Below are 22,904 nucleotides of genomic sequence, written 5' to 3' on the forward strand. Positions count from 1 at the left end.
AAATTCTTTCTCTTTCTGAAAATACCTGCCTGGGAGTTTTTGCGCGTGCGTGGAACTGAACATCAAGTGGAGGGAAAGAGACAGCTTAAACCATCATCTGACATCATCTAAAACTAACCATCATCTAAAACTTTTCCTAACCAAACTACACTCATCTGCACAGGATTCCAGACCCATGTTTTCTGCATAAATATGGGTCCAGAGCAGCTTTGGGGCAGTTTCAGGGAGGAGCAACTGACTTGGCAAGAGTGAACTCAACCATGCTGTGACACAAGCTACCTAAGAGTACCTTGAATGTGAGAAGGGGCCATCAGAACTTTTGTTATTTGCAGCTGCGGTGTAATGTTTATTGTTCTCCTCAGCTCGATTACAAGATATAAGAAACCAATCCTAGAACTAGTCAGATGTTTTAGATGCTACTGTGCTTATGAGATCCCCCGCTTGGATCAAAATATAAAAATAATTTTTAAAAATTGCATCACATTTCAGCAATTGCCAAGTTTGGTTTTTGAAGTTTATCCTCCCATCCGGATTATAGTATTATTGTAGATTTTATTGCTGTTTTTTATCTTTTTGTAATATATTGTGAGCCGCCCTGCGTAGACTTCTGTCTAGAAGGGCGGGATGGATAAACAAACAAACAAACAAACAAACAAGTAAGTAAGTAAGTTTGTTCCAAAATTGCTATATGGATTCAAAGTATCCACCCCTCCACTCATGAAATCTGGTATCAGACACACACACATCCAGAAAATCCTGAGTGGAAATCAGCAACAGAACAACTTTAGTGACAGTATGTTATGACAAATACATGTCATTAAAACATGACGGAAGCCACACTTCTAATGGCACACTAACATTATCATCCAGTTAAACCATCAGAAATGCACAGTTTTTCATATCTTCCAACTGTGTCTCTTGTGGTGCACTCGAACAGATGATTACTGTGAGCTGAATTTGTACCTAACACAGAAGAGTGTGCAATTTGTGTTCAAACTGTATTTGATGTAGTTATTTGACTGACTCAATAGCATTTATTTAACTTGGACATTCAGTCTCAATTTTAGATTTTTAACAAATGTTAGTAATTTGGAATTGAAAACGTTGCTCATAACAACACCATACCTTGTGCACTGCATATTTCCATTAAGTCCATTTAAAGAACAAGATTAAAGAATATCTGCTAAGAATTAAGTAGGGATCATTCCTACATTCATTTTATGTGTAACTGCTGCACTCAAATGTCTGCAGACATATTCTCAAAAAAATAATTAACTGGAATTATTCAGCTCATTTCTTTATTTCAGAAAGATGGGTTTTACAGTTGCTCAAAAGGCTGATATTGCAAAATGAGCAGCTTACCTACCTCAAAAGCTTTAAATATAATTTGTGTCATCAGGTGTCTCTTTCTTATGCATGCTGTTATGAAGTCACTCTCTGTCTGTGCTTACATATACTTTCCTGTCTTCCTAGTTCCCAACACACACAACCCAGATGCCCTGTACGCTTCCACCCTTCTAATGCCATTCTAAAAAGTCCTGGAGGCAATAATTAATCTTATAAAAGCCTGTTACTTCAGAAAAGATGATGCAGACATTGACTTCTCCCAGCTTTGTTTCATGCTGGAGGAATGAGTCATAAGAAGGGAGAGAACAAGAGACCATATGCAGCTCTTACCTCTCTCCATTTACAAGGGAGTCAAAGGCAAGTGCTACACTTGTAGAGTTGGGAGGAAGAGAATCAGTCTCTATTCCTGTATAGTTCCACACCTTGGAACTCCCTCCCACAGGAGGACAGACTGGCCCCGTCTTTGCTGTCCTTCTGCAAGCAGGCAAAGACCTTTCTCTTTAGGCAAGCCTTCCCTCAGTAATCAGTTACCTGCATGTGATTTTTAGATAGACTGCTATGCATTGCTGCTTTGACCGGATTTTTAGTACTACTTGTGTTTTCCATTTCTGGGAGTGACATTTTAAAAAAAAACTATGTACTTATTGATCTTTGCCTTAATATTGCCTGCTAACTATGTAAGATGCCTCTTTATTAATTGTACATAGTTTTAAATATTGTCTTTTAACAATATTAATTACTGTTGTATATTCATTGTTTCCAGCTTTAAATATTGTCTTTCATTGTTGTATGCCGTCTTGGGTCCTTTTCAAGGAGAAAGGTGGAGTTAAATAAATAAATAGTTGGTACTGTGTGTGTGTGTTTGTGTGTTGGGTCAGATGGTGGCCTCTGCATTGCCCATGCAAATGTGCACAGGTGGTGGGACTACAAGACAGAACTGAGCTCAAATAATATGAGCCTTCTCCATTCACCACAGCAGTTCACTACGACACAAGATAGCCAGGGCAGAAACAGGCATAAACCATCACCGCAAAAGAGAACATCTTAACTGAAGGTGAGCAATTGTGTGTCACAGCATGAGCTTCTATCAACTCTTGTATTCTACAGATTAGCATGCTGGTGATTGGTCTTCACAACTCAAGCGCTGGCTTCTTTTGATTTCACAAAGTGGAAGGACGGTGACATTAGTGGCTTTTGGCTCTAATTATGGTTTGCCTCAAACATTTGTTACTGGCCAAGTAACAAATAGTAATAGATTCAAGACTCTGGCAGGCACCATTATTTCCACCATAATGGTGGATCATAAAACCCGGGTGAGTGACATAACATACAGACTCAATTGCCTATTTCGAGACCCTGCGTGACATAGTGAATAGAATGTCAGACTAGGTTTCAAGAGATACGTGTTCAAACCCCTGCTCAGTTATGGAAACATATTGGGGAGGTAGCAATGGTTAAGCCACTCCTTGAACAATTCACATAACTCAAAAATGCTACTAGGGTTGCCATCAGTCAAAGGAACTTGACAACATATGACAAAAAAAGTTCCCCTTACAAGATAGTTTGTCTGACTCTACAAGGGCTTGGTTAGGCCTTGCCGCATAGAGGGTTCAGATGACCAGTTCTGCACATTCATATAGAAATGTATTAGAAAGAGCTTTCATTCAGAACCTAAATATCTTAAGTGGGGGAGGGTGTAGCAAAATCTGGGAGAATTGTACATAGAATTAGTCCTCTAAAGAACTGATATTTCCAGATTTGTAAACAAAGATCTAGAATATGGTGAGAAAGTCCATGGTGCAGATTCAGGTCTCTAATCTTCTTAGATGGGATGTTGCTTTGAGAATTATATGTAAATTACTCTGAGCCACTTGGAGATCAGCTTGTGTACAATGAATAACAAAGTTTGTAAATAATCTAAATATTTTTAAATAAAAATCAAAAGGAACCACAGGCTCCACAGCTCTGAGTGTGCAATGGAGATAATGTACTAATTAGTGGCAAATTGCCACTGATTGGAGACAAATCACTTTTGAAGTGCATACAACTCATGCACAATGTGATAAAGTCGCATGATAAAGTACCCTGAAATTACCAAAGGAAGCCTTTAATTAGCAATGATTTGTCACTGATGATGACATCATTGCTGTTGCATACACAGGGCTGCACAACAGGATTTCAGGAATTGTCAGCACAATTATTTTTATCTGTAACACCCCTTAGCACTGTGGTTTATTGCTGCAAACTTTAATATGCTTTGTATAATCAAGCATGGCACATCTGTTTTTGCTACCACTTGATGACAAGTCACACAACTGTTCATGATGTCAGTTTCATAAGATGCAAAGGTGGGATGAGAGGAAAGAAGAAGCAAGAGTGAGCAAGTGCCCAGTTTTTAGACAGTGCAACAACAACAACAAGAGGACAACTGACAGACACAAATGTCTGAATGTTTCTGGTGGTAAGTTGAGAAATAGGGAGGCAGATTCAAATCAGAAGATGCTTTACCTCTTTATTAGCATTTTGGCCAAAAGGCACAGAAATATCCAGTAAGTCTCAGAGCAGCTTTCAACATTACACAGTCAAAATACACACATATTATTTCCCCTTACAAATTCTCAAACAATCTTCTAGGTTATCATATTCTAAAGTCACTACATGTTTTGTGATGGTTTTACAGCTATCACATCCATAAGCCTACCTGTTGTCTTTGTAAAGAAAAGCACATTAGCCCAACAAAGAGTCCTGTCACAACGTAATGCCTAAACAACTTTCATACCTTTCCTCAGATATATGACAAACCAGGTGCTACCTTTTATGTTTAAACATTTTGTCCCCATTGCATAATTTCTTATATACTGATGAGGGCATATATATCTACCAGCTGAGGGTACCACTTCAAACTAGCCTGCTGCCTCAGATATGGCTGTGCAGAGCATGCCATTGCCAATGTTGGAATAAGCGACCCAATCAGCTTGTTAGCCTTCGTTGCCACTTGCATGAGTCAGATCTTGTTTTTCTATATCAGGGTAACACAACTGCTCTTCCACAGTACCATATGGGACCAAAGACACACTAGGTCAATACAGTCCTTTCTTCATTGTCTCCAGTTCAAAGAAAAATACTGTATAGAAAGCAATCTGATAGATGTTGCAGACTAATTTACACTTCTTGAAGGAGTATGTAGGCATTATATTATACCATCAGATTTAATTTAAAGATATTCTGTTGCCAGCTATACAATGACTGAAACAAAACAAGAATATGTTCAGATCTAAACCACAAAATGTCCAGAGTCACCCTTAGCTAATCAACAGTAGATTTAGAAACTAACGTGGGAACAGAAAAAATACTCAGTTAAAATACTAAAGTCCTCAACAGCCACTTTCTCTTCCAGTGTCAGACATGACAGGGTCACAGTTGCTAAAATCAAGTTATATGCTCCCAAGAAGAGCTTTGTACTCCAAAATACAATGACTCAAAATGCAGGTAATATCAAAAGATTTGGAGAAAGTCTCACCAATACACCAGAGTGTTAGGCAGCAAAAGGAGGTGACATTCAGTGTGGATAACTGCAGATAAATGTGCATGGGAAGTGGGGATTATGCTACTCAGCATACATGCAAGTGCCTGTGAGGGTGAGTATTTTATATGAAAGGTTAGAACATATAATGAAGCATTTTGTGAATGAAGTGATATGTTGAAATGATGCCAGTTTTCTGGGCCTACCACTAGAGAAAGTGAGACAATTACCTCTGGAAGCAGATACCGATCAGGTCAGCTACAGCACCACCCTGGCTGGTCCTGTAGACCTCCGGCTATTCTGCTGTTGAAGAGCAATGCTCTGTATGCCACACAAAATGTCCTCATCCCACCTAAACTAGCCTGCTGCCTCAGATGTGGCAGGAGACAGCATGCCATTGCCAATGGCAGAGTAAGATTCAATTGCCAGCTGGCTTCTGTACGTGGAAAAGGAAGGGGGCTCCGTCTTGTCCTTTGCTTCAGGCAATGTGGTGTCTTAGGCCAGCCCTGGCACATGCCCTACTCTGTGCCTGCCAAATGCCAATTCTGATTATTGCCATGGTATCAAGACATCCTCCTCTTGATGAAAAGGTGAAGGCAAATAAACATCAGACCATTGAAGAAAGCTTGTGTGTATAATCAGGGTGATTACTGTCCAAGCACTGAGGCTATTCATGTGGAATCTTCTGCATGTTCCATTTCATCCTTTTTAAACTGCTAAAGCCAAATCTGCCCATGCCTAAGTGATACAAATTAGCATTCATTCTCAAAACAAGGGTAGTAGCCAAGATGGCCAACACAAACTGCTTGCCAGGCCAGCATAAACTGAGTCTTGCAGTTGCACCGTTCAACTAATGCTGACCAAATGCTGAGTGCAAGCCAACTAGTTATCCCAAAACATTTTTGATGGCAAAGTTGAAAAATAAAAAAATGCTGGCTTATCGCAATGTATTCTGGGTAATAACCCCCAGAAACTCAGGAAGTTTGTAAGTGAAGGAGGTGAGACCATCTTGTGTGTCCCATGTTTCTTCCATATATACAATGTTAGAATGCCTGAATAGGTTTATTGCCTTGATTTTTTATGATTTAAATATTCAGGCATTATCATTTGCTTAAATGAACGTGGTAGAGTATTCATAATCCACGACCTTCAGAGAATATTCCTGACAATAACTGAAAAATCTTAGAAGAAGAGTTGCATTTTAAAAAAAAACTTGGAAAAACTGCAAAAAACATTCTTTGTTTGTGACCATTTTTTTGCACATCTATAATAATATACCTCTATTTTTTTCCTTTTGCCTTTCTAGCAAAGTTTCAGAAAAAATGAACCTCCATTTGACTTTTGTAAAATAATCAAGAAATCCTATTCCTTCAATAAAAATATTTAATTTATATATGCAAGAGCAGATTTAAAAAGCAGACATGCAAGAAACTGGAATTTGTAAAAGAGTTGTTCAAAAGTAATATTCACTTGCTCTTGTCTTCCTCTAGTCAGAAAATTTTCATTGTCATTCTGACTGAAAAGTGACACATATACTGCAGTTCCACTTGGGATGTAATTATTTTGGTAGCCATTTTGGATTTTTTAATTTCTAGAGTCCCCCCCTCCAGCATCAGAGTTTCATGGAAGGCTGGTTGTACATTATTCAATGTTCTATAACTATTTGTTAAATAATGTACTTTGTTCTGCCTTTGTATTGGTGACCAAAATAAATTTCATTTTGTTACCACTCCATAATTTCTTGTACTTTGGCATCCAAGATGTTTTAAGATAAATGTCTGGCTCCATATGAACTTGGATTTAAAAGTTTGTCAGCATTGTTTAAAACAGTGGGACTGTAAAAGCACATTTAGGCTGGCAAGAAGCTGGTGTTGGCCCTTATGGCTGCCAGTCTTGGCTTTAGGTCAGGACAGAAGTGTATCTCTTTGAGTTCCAACGTCTTTAGATTCAGCCTGAGACTTTAAAATCTGGCGCTTCTTTTTTATGAATAGCTATCATTTTACGTTATTATCTAAATTGTTCATATTTGCTTTTATCTATATTGTTTCTAACTTTCTTCAGTAAAGTGTGAAGGCGTTTGTTCTCTCCCACTGCTAAATATGAAGCCAATGTGATCTCATTTCCCTCCCTTTGGGTGACTGAATGCAAACACATTGGAATTAGTGGCGTTTTAAAATACTATGGTATTTTTTTAAGGATATGCAACAGATTAGGTTGAATCTGCCTGTACTTCATATCCTGCATGCTTAGTGTAAAGTCTAAACACACTTTCTGTCTCACAGATTAAAAGAGGAGGAAGAGGCAGAAAGGACAAGGATGCTATGTAGGAGAAAAGAAGCTGGCCTTAGTGAAGAAGTACCTGAACACTAAACACAAGACTAGTGTTTCTGCATTTTAAGGGTGAAAAGGAATTTCTCAAGATATTTGCAGAGTGTGTGACAGAAAATAAAACACAAGCTAACATTTACATTTTAAAGAAGGTAGACAAAATGATACAGTTGTGGAAGGACAGATGTTGCGTTTTATTCTGCTCGTGACCCTGCCGACTGTAGTCGGTTTAGGCTCCTCTGTCACGTGTATGAAGATACGTTCCTTCCACCTGGCACTCAATGTACTTGATGGGAGCAACCACATTTCCCCAAAGACAAAATGCAGCAGATTTTCCCTTGGGGAAATGTACTTTATTCACAAAAAGAGCCCTGGTTTTAGGAAATACGTCTGGTTCTTATGAAACTGTTGTATAAATCAAGATCAATGTTAGTGTCCTGTGGGGTGTGTGTGTGTAAAAATCCTCAGGGGAGAATTTCCTGTGGCTCAGCAACAATCATTCTGAAACTATCTCCTAAGCAAATCATGGTCAACTGAAGGATGCAGGACACAAAGGCCAACTTAAGTAACGCAGCTTATATGTTTCCAGGCCCATACACACAGTCCTTGGGTGTCACAAAACTGCTGGAGCCAGCTGTATGACATGGAAGGCATTTAAAAATGGCACTGAGATACCGTGCATGATTTTGTCAGAAGGACAGAACAGGCACTTGCAAAAAAGCTGCCATTTAGCTATTTCTTTTTCTTTCAAACTAAAACTGAAAGAAATAAACTTGGGAACTGCCTCAAAGGCCAAACATGGATATTCTCTCTCTCTCTCTCTCTCTCTCTCTCTCTCTCTCTCTCTCTCTGTGTCTCTCTCTGTGTGTGTGTGTGTGTGTGTGTGTGTGTGTGTGTGTGTGTGTGTAAGCTTGTGGCAAATCCTGCTCTGTGGTCCACCAGTATCCAACTATTGTGTTGTCCATTTCCCAGCAACATGAGCTCCTGTTACACAGTTATTGATTGGTCTTTCTGCAGACAGATGGGCTTGTCAGGCTCCCTTCCCCCTCCCCACAGAATCCACCTCTGTATGGGCTGATTGTTGCCTCTCTCGAGGGGATAGGATTGCATAGGGAGACCACCCTCTGCGCAACATCCTTCACACACACAGGCCGCAGACGGTAATAAATAGAGCTGGGCTGAACGATAATAAAAGCAATTGAGTGGGTTACCTGTGCAGGCATAAGATTTATATCTCCTCATATTTGAAGTGATTGTTTTATTGAGTTCTCAGTACGGTTAGGATGCTATTTATTTATTTATTTAGTTATGGGATTTTATAGCATTGCCTCACGCCTTTTCATTTCCTCAGAGGGGACCCAGAAAAAGCTGGTGAAAAGATGCAGCATCCTCTCCAAAGGAGTTCTTTAAAGCGGGAGAACCGTTCTTACCTCCACTGACCACCTTCTCCTCTCCCTGACTCTCTCACTACAAGAATGGCTCTAACTGTAATCCTGGCTGTGGGAATAGTTTGCCCATCAAGGAGATATAAAGTGTGTGTACAGGAGGCGGAGACATCTTGTAGCAGAAAGAAGGGATAAACTGTTCACAGTGTAAAATAAAGAAAAATACAGAGCAAAAAGTATGCACCCCACCCCATTCCTGGAGAGATGGATGTATATCCTTGGAAATAATAATAATAAAAAGGATAAAATATTATTAAAAGACAGGAAAGTGTTGCAGATGAAGGGATAGATCAGTGCTATCTTCTCCACTTTAAAAAGCCGCGGGGATGCCTATAGAATTTCACAAATTCTCTCTCTCTCTCTCTTTCACACACCCCCTTTTAAACTGACATAGACATATGAAAATGGCAGGGATGTTGGCAACTCTTAGAGTCCAAGTCCCAAGTTCGAGTCTGAGTCTTTGGTACCAAGTCCCGAGTCCCAAACCCCAGGTCTGAGGCTCTATTAAAAACAAGCTTTTTCCCTCCAGAAAAAAAGGGAGGGAGGGAGGAAGGGTTCTGAGTTGCGAGTCCAGTCCAAGTCACTGAGGGGAAAAAATGAGTCAAGTCACCAGCGCAGCTTAAGTCCAACTTGACAGCAAGTCCCACAACTTGAGTACCCAACCCTGGAAAATGGTAGAATTCAGATATTGCACAAAGTCTACTGGTCAAAAACATGTGCAGATGTTACTACTCACTTGAGAAACTATAAGTTACCATTAAACTATTTTACCTTTTAAAAAAAACTGTATAAAATTTTGGGACAACGGGAAAACAGGCACACTTTTGATGGATGTGCAGACTGAAAACTGATATCCCAAGGCTTCAGCTTAAAAGATAATACATTAACTGTCTTATATGCTTGGAATGTTATTTTAAAAATCTTTATTGTACACATAATCTCTCACGTGGCAGATGTTACCTTTATAAGAATTTCCTGTACCCTACAGCACTTATATTAAAAAAGGCTGCTTTAAAAATTTAATAACTAAATTATATAAAGCTAGAGAAGTCACCACTGAAATCAGAAGACCACGTCCAACAGCAGAATTACAGACCTCATTCTTCTTTCGTTTCCCTTCATTTCTTTTTCCCATTTCAGTGCTTATATGAAATGGTGAACAGCGAACATGGGGATCTGTTTTTTTCTTCTATGACACTACAGACACCTGCTCTCTAGATACATGGACACTGAACTGACCCTCAGGATCAGGACAAGATACACCTACCAGATATTCTAACCTCGGCCAGCCAGTTGCCTCCGGCAACTCACCAGAGTAAATGCAAAGGCTGCTTGCTGTGGTTTGTCTCCAGTAACTGGTAGTCAGATATATGCTGCCTATGTGCATAGAGGTGACACACAGCTAGTCACTGTGGAGTTATTCGCAAGGATGTTTTTTCAAATCCCTTTTTATTGAAGTTCTCTAGCTAGTTGTGCATTTCATCAGATCCCGTGGCAAGGAATTGCATATGTTAATTATGCATTGCACGAAGAAGTACTTGTTCTTGTCAGTCTTGAACCTATTAGGCGACCTTGAGTTGCAGAGGTATGAGAGGGCAAAAAAACAAAATAAACAGTTAAAGTCACACATCCCTATGTATGCACCCTGTGTGCACTGTCCATCATTTTAAAATCTCTATTATGCTTCCTCCAGATTACCTTTTTCAGAATGAAAACTCTCCAAAATTCATATGGAAAGTGTTCCAGACCTCCTCTTTGATAACTGTGACTGCCTTTTAATGGGTCTTTTTCTAGCTCTGTGATATCCTCTTCGACATATGACATCCAAAGAGCGAGTGTAGCCTCATTTAAAAAATGGCTCTGTGTTAGAAGTGGGTGTTGTTGGGTTAATTTCTTGGGGGGGGGGTAGAGAGATCATAGTTACTGAGAACATCCCTTCCAAGCACCAGATTTTAGGTTCTCTTACTGGCATCATCAGGAAGGACCAAGAAAAAGCCCTGCCTGAAACCTTCTAGACCTGCTGCCAGTGAGTGGTGATAATAATCATGCTGGATGAACCAATGGTCTGTGCTGATACAAGAGGGACCCCTATATTCCTCTTTTAATTCATTTGCTTCCTAACATGAAACTATTCAATACTGTAACAGACAGTGCTGAGAATTGAGACAATTGATCTACTGGAGGAGGAGGTGGTGGTGGGGTTCTCAAGATAGAGCCAGAAAAATATACACAAAAATATGCACTTTTTAAAAAAAAAATCAGAGAAGACAAGGTTGTACAAGTCCTAATAACAGCACCATCAACCAATTTGGAAGAACTCTAAAGTCTGTAGAAATAAGAGGAGGAAGGGTACAATACCGCCCAGTGAGGACTGAATATGTTGTACTACCACATAATACTGAGGCACAGTTGAGGGGGGGGAAAGGGGAAAATGGGTAGAAAGAAGTATCCACAACTAGCTGACTGGAACAATGAAGAGAAGCACTGAACATTTTGTTGCAAGTCCTAGTGATAACAACAACTGATCAGTGTGCAATACTATATGAATAATACGCACTAAAAGGATAATGAGATGCAAGCAGATGGCAAACTGCAGCAAGCTGGCATATTGTATTCTCAAATGCAAAGACGTAGGTTTCCACATGTATCTATAGCTGGACATTTGTCATATGGACTAAACGTAATGAGGATTAAACCAAACAGTCAAATAAAAGGTACAAAATTGCTGCATTTTAACTTCATATGTTTAATAACAGAAGTTATAGGTGTGTCCAGAGAGTCTTTAGTACTAACTCGCATACTAATTATAAGAACATGAAAAACACAAAACAAAAAGGTGAGCTTTGCAACCTTCACCTTCTCAGAGGGAAGTAGTCAGGGGAAGCGATCCCATAAGCAGTCCCCAAAAGCGATCATGGGACATATGCGCCAGATTCACAGGGTAAGTGCTCCTTAAGTATCTCCCTGACCTTGAAAGCCCTATTTAGAGTCACTGTTCCAACTTGAGGGCATATAACAGAACCAAAAACGCTGATAGGATTGTGGCCAAAACAGGATCCCTGTTATTAGGCTAGCTTGGAGGACCCTGGAGTTTGCAGGAGAGTATAATCAATCTTTGGGGGGGGGGGGTAGGAACAGAACTGCCCACTGCTCAGTGAGGGCTAGGGATGCTCCACACCCATGGAACTTTAAAGCAGTTGGAAAGGAAAACAGAAGAGTAGAGAACAGGAACCGAACAGTTTGCTGGAAGCCAGTTATGACTGGCTGCCTAGAATTTTGAATGGGAGTGCTTAGAAGCAACTCCAGTGAGTTGCAAATGCCACGTATGCTTATTTGATATTTTCCTATCCAACGTTTAAATTCTGTTTTCCCTTTGTACCACTTGTTTCACTGGCTTCTTTTCCTATTCTTTGCAGCAATCTTCTGTACTCACCTTCCAATGTCTCCCTAGACTTGCTACTCTCCTCTACATTCTCTTTTTAATTTGTACGTTCCTTCTTGGAACTTTCACAGGCAAATTACCCACTGCATTTCAATTAAACCTTAGGTTATGTGTTTTTAATATATGTCTGTACTAAAAATTATACCATGCTTTTCCACTAAAAGTAGCAGGCAGTGTCTGTGACAATGAAATACAGAATAAACAACAACGTTATGAATGAAGCCTAAACCTGAGCCACCAGTATTCCACTGTGCCACATTGTAGCCCATATCCATAGAATAACTCCATGTCTCCAGAAAACCTGAAAAAGCGTATCTCAGCGGCATGAAGATACACCACGTGTACAGAATGCTCTCCTCTTCATAGAGCTTTCCAGTTAAAATAGAAGGGGACAGTGCTATCCTGCTCGTACTATGCTACAAAGTTGTATAGTAGTACATCCCTAAACTCTGGACAGTGATTTCAGGTGCATGTTAAACAGCATGGAAAATCTCAAGGAAGTAAAACAGTGCCTTTGAGTCTTGCACCAGGCAGGATAGCCCATTCGCTGGTGGTACTGCAAGCTACTGAGAGGCCCAAGAGAACCAGCTGAAAATACTTCCCTAGTCCAGTTGTCAGCATAAATTATTCACAGAGGTGACTGAAGTAGTCTCTATCCAAAGAGCCAGACATGAATCCAGTTTGAATGGTTCTAGTGGTCAATCCATTTTGCACAGGAACATATGATGCCACTGTATAAGCTGGCACCTTGCTCAAAAATGGGATATGCCGGTTGGCTAGAAAGTGTCCAGTTTTATGAGATTCAAATAGTACTTTAAAAAAGAAGCTCTCCCTGCCACATCTTGTAGAGAAGGCAGATTGTACTCCAAGCAGAGAATGTGTCAACCCCAAAATTCTAATATGAAACACCACACACATGCAGGCACATGGACTATGGACTGCCTTTTCTTTTGGATATGATGCACATGGAATCATATCCTTTCATCATGAGTTATTCAGCACAATCCTTTCCACTCAATTCCTCTACCAGACACTTTTCTAAGGGGCAAGTGTGCACACAGTAGTTCTCAACTCTCCAAGAACCTTCTTCACATTCCTGGACAGTTCAAAATGAGAAATCCTCACCACAATAGCATAAACAGAGGACAAAGCAACATCCACGAGGCCTGTGTCATCTATGGTCTATAAGCCAAGAGGAACATGAGTGATTTTATATGAAAAGTGTTCCTCTTCTTTTGCAAGCCTATAATACTAGAATGCCCTTTCACCTGACACCTAATTCACTTGTTATTGTTATTGCATTCTTGAGACACATGGATTCACCTCTGCTTTCCAGGCTGACTAAACTTTTATTTTACTCCACCTGCCTTTATCTTTAGATATCTCTGCAGGCAAGGTTTCTTTTATTATTAATTTTTGTACCACGGTTATTGATTTTAAGTTCTTATTTTATTTATATGATTAATGTTATGATGATGGCAGCAATGTTTTCCCCTGAATATGCTAAGAAGTTTAGCAAAGAAGAATTGTTAAAATTGTTCAGTTTTATTCAGCTGTGTACACCAGTCTAATAATATCAGGAAGTTACCTACTGCGGGTATTAAAGTCTAATAATATCAGGAAGTTACCTACTGGGGGTATTAAAGTCTAATAATATCAGGAAGTTACCTACTGGGGGTATTAAAGTCCATTAAGCTAAGTTGTTGTCCAATATGTGTTTCTAATAAACAATACTGTTGTCATAACACTTAAGAACAAACAGAATTCTCAGTAGTTCTAGGTATTTTTGCCCTGCCTGCCCTGTTTTCCCGAAAATAAGACCTAACCTGAAAATAAGCCTTAGTGTGATTTTTCAGGATTATCATAATATAAACCCTACCCCAAAAATAAGCCCCCGTTAAGTGAAACCCCAACCTCCACCATTGTGCAGCAACCAGAAGAAGATGACTGTATTTGAATAAATGTAGATGGTTGTGCGCACTGGCGTTCCGTGTCTAGTCGCGCTGGCCACATGACCATGGAAACCGCCTTTGGACAAACGCTGGCTCTATGGCTTGGAAGCCGGGATGAGCACCATGCCCTAGAGTCAGACACGAGTGGACTAAATGTCAAGGGGAATCTTTACCTTTACCTAGATGGTTGTACATGGGAAAAAAAATAAAACATCCCCTGATAATAAGCCCTAATGTGTTTTTGGAGCAAAAATTAATATAAGATCCTGTCTTATTTTCAGGGAAACACGGTATTAACACAGTTTTTTTCCATCTTCCCTTCCCAGGCCTGAATTGTCATATCCAGGAAATGACAAAGCAAAGCTCTCAAGCCTAGGTACGGCACATTGAGGACCCGCCCCCTGCTGGATAAAACATGGTAAGACACCTGTTACAGCAAAGTTAACATGCATTTTTGATCCAATTCTCAAAGACCTGGCTGTATTAGGATGTTTAGCACATATAACAAAAATTAAAATTAAATTATTGCGGCACCTTAAATACTATCAGATTTATTTCAAAGTGAGCTTTCATGGATTCCTATCCACATACGAACATAAAAGCTTGTGCTGATATAAATATATGGATTCTTAAGATACTGCAACACTTTTGCTTTTACTTTTTCCCTGGTTTACGTCCTGCTTAACTTCCAGAAAAAGCTGACAATACAGAGTTCATTTCACAAGGCAACATCAATTTTAAGATTATGCATTGCTGTTTGGTGGGAAAATGGCATAGGTGTTTAGAAATCATAGGAGCTGGAAGAAAATGTATGTATACAAACCGCTCTTTCTTGATTTGTGGAGTCTTCTATCCCACCATCAACTGTGCAAGAATTTCCTATTCTAGAAGAATTTCTGCATAATTTTTCTCTCCAGTACTTCCTAACCTGGCTACCATAACAATCTGCCAATGCCATTCTATGAAAACATCAAATGTTGATATATTGACTGAAAACACGTATGAGTTAGATATAGCTTTTAGGCTCAACAATTCCATTACAATGAGATTCTGCTTACTGACCAACTAACGCCTCATTTATTTACTTGAGATTAACAAGTTGACTGTCTAGGGATGTAGTGGCGCTGCGGGCTAAACTGCAGAAGCCTGTGCTGCAGGGTCAGAAGACCAGCAGTCATAAGATCGAATCCACGCGACGGAGTGAGCTCCTGTCACTTTGTCCCACCTCCTTGCCAACCTAGCAGTTCGAAAGCATGTAAATGCGAGTAGATAAATAGGTACCACCTCGGTGGGAAGGTAAAACGGCGTTCCCTAGTCACGCTGGCCACATGGCAACGGAAACTGTCTTCGGACAGGTGCTGGCTCTACGGCTTGAAAAGCGGGATGAGCACCGCCCCCTAAAGTCGGACACGACTGGACTGAAAACGTCAAGGGGAACCTTTACCTTTTAACAAGTTGACTTAGCCCTACTTACCTCAAGCTAGAATTGTATCAATTTTGAAGCATCTTTCCTAATCCATAAATAACTTTTTAAAAAGACTTAGAATAGTAAAACAGCAACACATTAAAAATTAAAGAGACTGCAATAAACACAACATTTGAAATGCAGAAAAAGTCTGGTAAAATATAAAGGGTCTTCACTTTTAAGTGATGTAAAGCTCACAAAGTCAGGTGTCAAGTGGGCCTCTGTACCAGAGTTAGAGCACCACAGCAAAGACAGCCCTCTCACTTGCCCAAATAACAGACTAAAGGCACACAGAGGAGGAGTTCTGCTGATGATCTAAATACCTGGGTGTGTTCACAGGGGCACAGACAATTCATAAGCTAACCAAATGATGTATCCCATAAGTGAGAAAAAAAGAACGTATGCCTGCTTCTTCTGAATTTTCAGGTGGTCAAACCTAAACCACCCCTGTGTGATTTCTCTTTGGATGTCTACTCTCACATGACACTGACATAGCAGCTTTACACTAGCCCAGCTTCTCTACAGTGGGGTCTTGACTTGAGAACTTAATCCGTATTGGAAGGCGGTTCTCAAGTCAAAAAGTCTGTAAGTCAAGTCTCCATTGACCTACAGTGCATTGAAAACCGATTAATCCCGTAACAGGCCGTTTTTGTTCCATTTTTGTTTTTTTCTGGTCTGTAAGTCAAATCTCAGTCTGCAAGTCAAACCTAAATTTTGTGGCCAGAGAAGTCTGTAACTCAAAAAGTCTGTAAGTCAAGCCGTCTGTAAGTCAAGGGTCCACTGTACTTTGTCTTCCTGCCAGATGCACATCTGCCTACTCACTTCAGTTTATACAGGCTCTGGATCACCCACGGTATATTTTCTCCTATGCCTCAAAAACCTGATATATGGATGGATGTAGGGCCTCTGGAAGCTGTCTTTGGTCAACATACTGGAGCCGTGGAGAAACAACAGGGAACAATTTGGTGTCCTTTTTCTCCCACGCAGTGCTTTCCCCTTAACACAGATTAAGATGACAAAGATGGAGATTTTGCTAGCATATGAATGGACTCTAGACTTTAAAACAACAAAGTGCAAGCACTCACACTGATAACTTACAAAACGTTTGCACACGAATTAGGAAAAACCCATGTGGCCACTTGAAAAAACTGGACAAGAACTCTGCTCCTTTTAAAAAATTCTGTAGAAGAGAGCATTTCCACAGGTAGCTTCCAGGACAAAGTATACTGCTGAAATTCTTCTTTTTAACACAGATTTTAAAGGCAGGGAAATCTGTCCTGCTTTTCTCACTCTAGGAACTACTGAAGTCACAAAGAAAGTAGATTAGTTCTCAGGAGTAACAAAATCTTTTCTAATGCACAATCTAAACAAAAAAAAGTTTTGACAATGGCAAAACTTTGACAATGGCAAAAAAGGTGGATGTTAAAGATGAGGATGCAGGGCAAGGAGGCAACCCACAAAGTTTTGGCATGAGGTGCCACCATGTGTAGTTCATGAGCTGCTCTTGGTTAAAGGGCACGGCTGAAATAACTGTGCTTCCTTCTCTTCCCCATCATGGGGAAGAGAAGCTGGTTCAAGGAACAGCTTTGAGAATTATGTATGAATGCTACTGCACTGCTTTGTGATTTATCAGTTGCTTCTAATAAAAGTGCTACAGCTTATATTTGGAAGTGTATTTAATGAAAACTGCACTGTCATGGTAGCTGAGGCTGTAGTCCTGTACTTGTTTACCTGCAAGGAAGTCCAATTGAATTCAATAGGCTTGGCATGTAAGTAGACTCTCACAGGATTGTACAAAAAGGTTCTCACTCTGTTGCTGGACAGTGTAATGAAAAACATTATCTGAAGCCAGGAACATTTCCAGTGGTGCACTTATAGACAATTAGGAAATAACCCATCTGCAATCTATAGCATCCAGTAAACAGCATAGCCAACCATGTGTTCAGAGTTCTCTAACAACATCTCTGTGTAAAGAGTAACAAGCAAGTCTTGTGTTCTCCAGGTATGCCACGCAGGTAACAATAACTTATTGTTTTCTCTTGTAAAGAAAGAAACAAACAAACATCTAAGATCTACCGCAACCCACCATTGCTGATAATGTTCTGGAAAAAAATGTTGACAATAACTATTTGATTCAAAATATTTTGTTTAATAACTGAATGTTTTATAGTAGAATATTACATTTATTAACTTTAGAAATTATCCATTTTCTTAACATTTGTTTTTGTGTCTAAAATATACTGTCAATATTAGAAATGGAATTAAAAATACATCTTTTTTTGTTTTGTCTTTTAAGTTGCAATTTTTCCTCTGGCCCAATCACCCTTTGCATAATTTTTCTGTGGATGACAAATGACTGGAGCTTACACTGCATGCTGTCTCACAAATATTCTGTATCGTCTAATAAGGAAAGGAAACAGGAAGCGCAACCTTGCTCAAAACCCAGCCATCTGAACTCTTGGCTGCAGCAAAACAACTCAAGTAAGCATCATCCATTTTCAACAACAGGCGTGGCACAGATTCACAAGCAAAACGAACACAGCTATTTCATGTAGAGAGTTGGTAAAAGCTTTTTAAAAGTCTGATCTGTTCCTATGTTTTTATCAGATCTGCACAAAGTAGCAAGTGAAGTGTTTCAAGGGAAGGAGCACAGACATGACTGTCTGCTAATGGCTGTAAATAAAGCTGTTGTTAACAGCACAGCTACGAAGGTCAGCAAGGCCACATCAAGGCCAGCTCAACAGTAGCAAATGGTGCACGAGCGCGTGCACACATACACACAGAGTTAAGGTGCACAGGACCCAGCACCAGCCATGTTATGTTACCACCTGAGGCAGAATATCTTAAAAACATCTCTTTCCCTTTCTGACAGTAAAAAAACAGCAAGAATGGACTGAATGTGCTGCCTTTATGTAACAGCCTAAATCAATGACCTGAGCCTGCTTCCTTATTTATACGGTATCATCATCCAGCCTTTAAGGAATTGCACAAAACTTTCAAACAGAGGCTAAGAGGAAATGGGTGGGGAAAATGCCATGCCATTCCCATAGGAGGAGCACAGTGAAATAAAATGAAATGAAGTGAGGCCTGGTGAAAGAAATTCACTTATCCAAAGGCAACAGGAAAAATAGCCAGTTTACATCAGTAATGATGGAGTCCTGCTAGAAATTATGAAAACTAGCCAGACTGTACACATTTAAAATACTGGCAGAATCATACTGTTCCCTCATTTTGCCGCTTCTAGCCTATAGGATTAAAAACCATTTAATGACATCTTTAGGTCATATTACCTGCACAAATGTGCACGATTATCTGTCTTCTCTTGCATTTAACCTGATTTTCTCATTAATTATTTTATGAGCATCCCTTCAGTGTTGCTTCATAGGAAGTTGCCCATTTTACACAGATCATCCCTCCAAGTATCTTGAAATATTATCCTATGTCACAGTTAATAGCCACAGCCACATTGCACGTTCATGTCATGAACATCATCACACTCCATGTTATATGTTTATCCTCAGATCACTTTCCAAAGTGTTTCCAAAGGGTTCTAAGGATAAGAAACTGAAATTGTGATACAAGAAAGCCTTGATGCTGCTTTCGAAACTGAAATACCCATGGTTTCCAAAATATCCCACTCTAGTTCTATACATAAACAGTGTCATTTGCTTCTCTTCAAAACATGCAAAGAGACCTATCCTAAGATGTCTTCCATAGTTTATCTAATGACTGCTTGGCAATCACCTCATCTCAAAAATGAGTGACAAAAGCAGAAGAAACAAATATGTGTACAGGAAAAAAATGTCAAGAGGTTTTCAGCGCTGACGTGTAGTAAATGTATAATGCAGGCAAATAGTAATCCATCCAATAGGGGAAAAACAATCTTTGCTATGGTTGTAACTTTTCTGTAGGAGACGAGGACAAGGAAGAGTGAAAGAGCAGAGATACAGTAGTAGAGGAAAAGTGTTGCTATTTTAGTTGCGCAGTGTAAATCTACAGAACTCTGCCTATATCTCGCTCAGGGGTGGTCTAAGATCTGAGAATGGGGATTGCCTCAGCCGTAAGTCCTTCTCTTTGAATGCAGAGCTAAAAATTCTGATGTAGTATGCTCCTAAGGCTCTATTCACCGACACAAACAATGAACCTATGGTAAGTCTTCTCTATAAAAAAGAAACTTAAACTCTCACTCATACTACACAGAAGTGCCACTGCTTCTACTTTCAATAAGTTAGACCTGAAACAAGACACTGATACATCACTTCCCAACCCTGGCATCAGAAAATTTAACACTACCTAAAGATATGAGGATCAAGAAATTCCTTTGCTTTTAGAAGGATCAACAGAGAACAGTTGCACAATAAATTAGTTAATGACGGTGCCAATAGAAATTTGCAGGCAACATGGGCAAAATTAAAACAACAGTACAGGGTTATTTTTTTTGGTCCTTATTTTGCTTTTATTTTCCTCACATGTGTATGCAGGGTATAAGTAATCGGCATTGTCATACTCCAAACAGTGTTTGTCAGTACTGGGAAAGTATTTGGATTTTAAACGTAACCCTTACTGCTTCCTGTATTCTTTGGGAAATTTTGCCACAGAAGATAATGGAGAAAATCTGTATTCAAAGGAAGGATGAAGTATTTAATTCTATCCTTCCTCGTGTATTTCTCAACAGTATAGATACAAGTTCCTCACTTCTTTCTGTCATTGTTCATGGCCTTAAACTGAATCATTTCTTACATGCCTCAGATTCCAGAAATCAGTCCTCAGACTAATGAGTGAAAAGGTGGAGCAAAAAGGAAAAAGGAGACACTGGTATCTGAAAAATCTGTACCCAGATAATCTATACCCAGATAGAGTTTAATTATTAGAAAAGTGAATTGACCATATTTGTCAAAGTTGAATTTTGAAATGTTTTAATATGTATCTAAGATCTACTTAGTATTTGACCCTTGCTGGTATTTGTATACTTACTGTTTTCAGCTTTAAATATTGGTTTAAATAATGATGTAAGTCATCTTGGGTTCTTTTTAAGGGGAAAAGTAGGATAAAAATATTTTAAATAAATAAAAAAATAATAGAGTTTGGTCAGGTTTAATGGCAAAATGCTGCACATTAGCATGTTTGACTTAATTTCTGCAATAGTTTGAGTAATGGGCAACCAAATTCAGGTCATCCTGTTAAATTGGTACCATTTGCATCTAAAAAGTGTTTGATTCTCAGCTATACATACATATGTAACCATTGTGGAATTTACTCATTATATTCCTACATGCGGTCTTGCCTGCTGTGACCCTAGAAGATTCTGACAACTCTGGGCAATTGTCTAAATACTTAAAAGTAAACCAGTGGCTACCCAGATGTAAAATCAGAACTCGCCTCTCTCCATGTTGCAACCAAAGGTGAGATATGATGATCCTGATCAGAAAACTGGTACGTGCCTTTCCTTCCCGTTGTTAAATAGCACACAAACATGGGACTTTTGTGAAACTACTGTAGCTAAGGAATGGGATCTTGTTATGTTGTTCTGGATGTAGTGTTTAACACACAAACGCAAACACACAGCTTTGGCACACCTGATACAGCACACAGATGTGTAGTGAAATGTGGACACATGTCCTTATGGTTGTGTAGGGCTGTGGGGCTTGTTCCCTAAATGTAACAGAAGCTCTTGAACATGGGGCGGATGCCTGAGGGTGACACATGCCTTGGCCTGCCAACTGCAACTCTTTTGCACTAGCCAAAGGAAGGTTTGCTGCTCTCAGGAGGAACGTCCTGTCCCTCCACAAACCCTAAATATAAACCTCTGCAGCACTTTTGAGGCACTGTTCTCCTCCAGCTCCTGGTTGTCCTTCTGCAGCTACCTCCAAAGATGCTCAAATGTTATTTCGGTACCTAACTGAGACAGCAGAATCTGGGTGTTGGGTTTTTTTTTTAAAGAAGAGTGTATAATTAGCCAATCAGTATTATGTGGCTCTGTTCATAACTTAATAACCATTTTAATACAGATGGCACACACAGGGATAATTTCCTGGGACAGCCTAGCAGTATATTACACACAGAGAGTGTGTGTCAGAGAGAGGGGGCTCATTTTTTAGGCAAGGTACGTTCTCTCAGTTAATTTTACCTGCTGTTTTGAGATGATTTGGGATAATTCCACATCATTTAAAAAAAATTAAAAGCCAATGATAGGTGATGCCAGTTACAAGAATGCCCACTAGCCATCAGTATTTAGAAAAACCTTCCATGGAAACCACACGGATGCATAAAGCATTGTTTTTACATCTATTGGTTCAAATTGCTTCTCTCTTTTTTTAAACAAAAAAGAGCTACATTTTGTATGTATTGCATGATTAACTATTTAGCCAAACAGCTGTAGAGATGGATGCTATAGACTGTTATGTCCATCTGGACACAAGCGTCTCTATGGGGCCACTTTCTATATTACTTTTTCCTACATGGAGATTCATAATCTTTGATACTTGCAAGCAGCTGCCCATTCCGCAATTCATGGCAAAAAAAACACACCAAAACAAAAACCACTTGCACCTCGGCTGGTGCATTGCAAAAGACATCCGTGCAAAGAGAATTAAGCTTTTTACTCAAGTCCCTGGATGAATATGTAGCCTGGAGTAGATTAGGTTATTTGAGGTAGCCATGAGACTGAAAACAGTTAAATTTTAAAATCTACAGAAACCTGTGCCCTGAAATTAGTGTGTATGCAATTAGAGAACAACTGCATATTTACGTGCTTGTATTGCATATTTTGATTCGATGCTGTTTTCTATTTTAAAGCACAACTCAGTACATTTGCCCAAAATACACTGCCTATGTCTTTATTTTTCTTTCTTTCAGCACATAGGATAAGGTATGGTGGGATAGCTGTGTTCAAATATAATATTTACGTTTCTCATATTTTTATACCCTCTGCCCTCATTATATTTCAAAGCTCAAGGGTTTATTTATCTGACTAATTCTGCTACACAATGGTCTCAGCACTGGTACTTCATTTTATAAGAGGAAGGAATGAGGGTGAAGCTAAACAGATACACAATCTGTCCAAACATCCTGAGAGACTTTTGACACAATACAGATTTTGGAACAAACTACCGAGATAGATACACAACACTGCCATTTTTTTTTCCTCTGACCAATTTTTTGTATCATATGCAAACCTATTTTGAGTCCAAATAATCCACGTACTTGGGAAAGAATAAAAGAAAGGAAAGAGGGGACACAGAATCAGAGGAGCAGGGACATGAAATAAGATATTTACAAAGCTGCCATCCAAAAGAAATTCTAGACATCAAAATAGACTTCCGCCCTTAAAACGAAAACACACACAGGGAAGACACAAAACCACCACAAGCACCTCTTTGTAACCCCTAACTTCAGAAAAACG

The 22,904-nt window shown here is 39.4% G+C and overlaps 1 protein-coding gene across 11 annotated transcripts in view; it reads right to left on the minus strand.

Moving 5' to 3' along the window:
- The window catches only part of PAX2 (paired box 2), a 160,033-nt gene that overhangs the window by 130,421 nt on the left and 6,708 nt on the right, over positions 1-22,904 (minus strand). The window lies entirely within an intron of this gene.

This window comes from Pogona vitticeps, chromosome 3 (genome assembly GCF_051106095.1).
Source record: "Pogona vitticeps strain Pit_001003342236 chromosome 3, PviZW2.1, whole genome shotgun sequence".
Classification (NCBI taxonomy): Eukaryota; Metazoa; Chordata; class Lepidosauria; order Squamata; family Agamidae; genus Pogona; species Pogona vitticeps.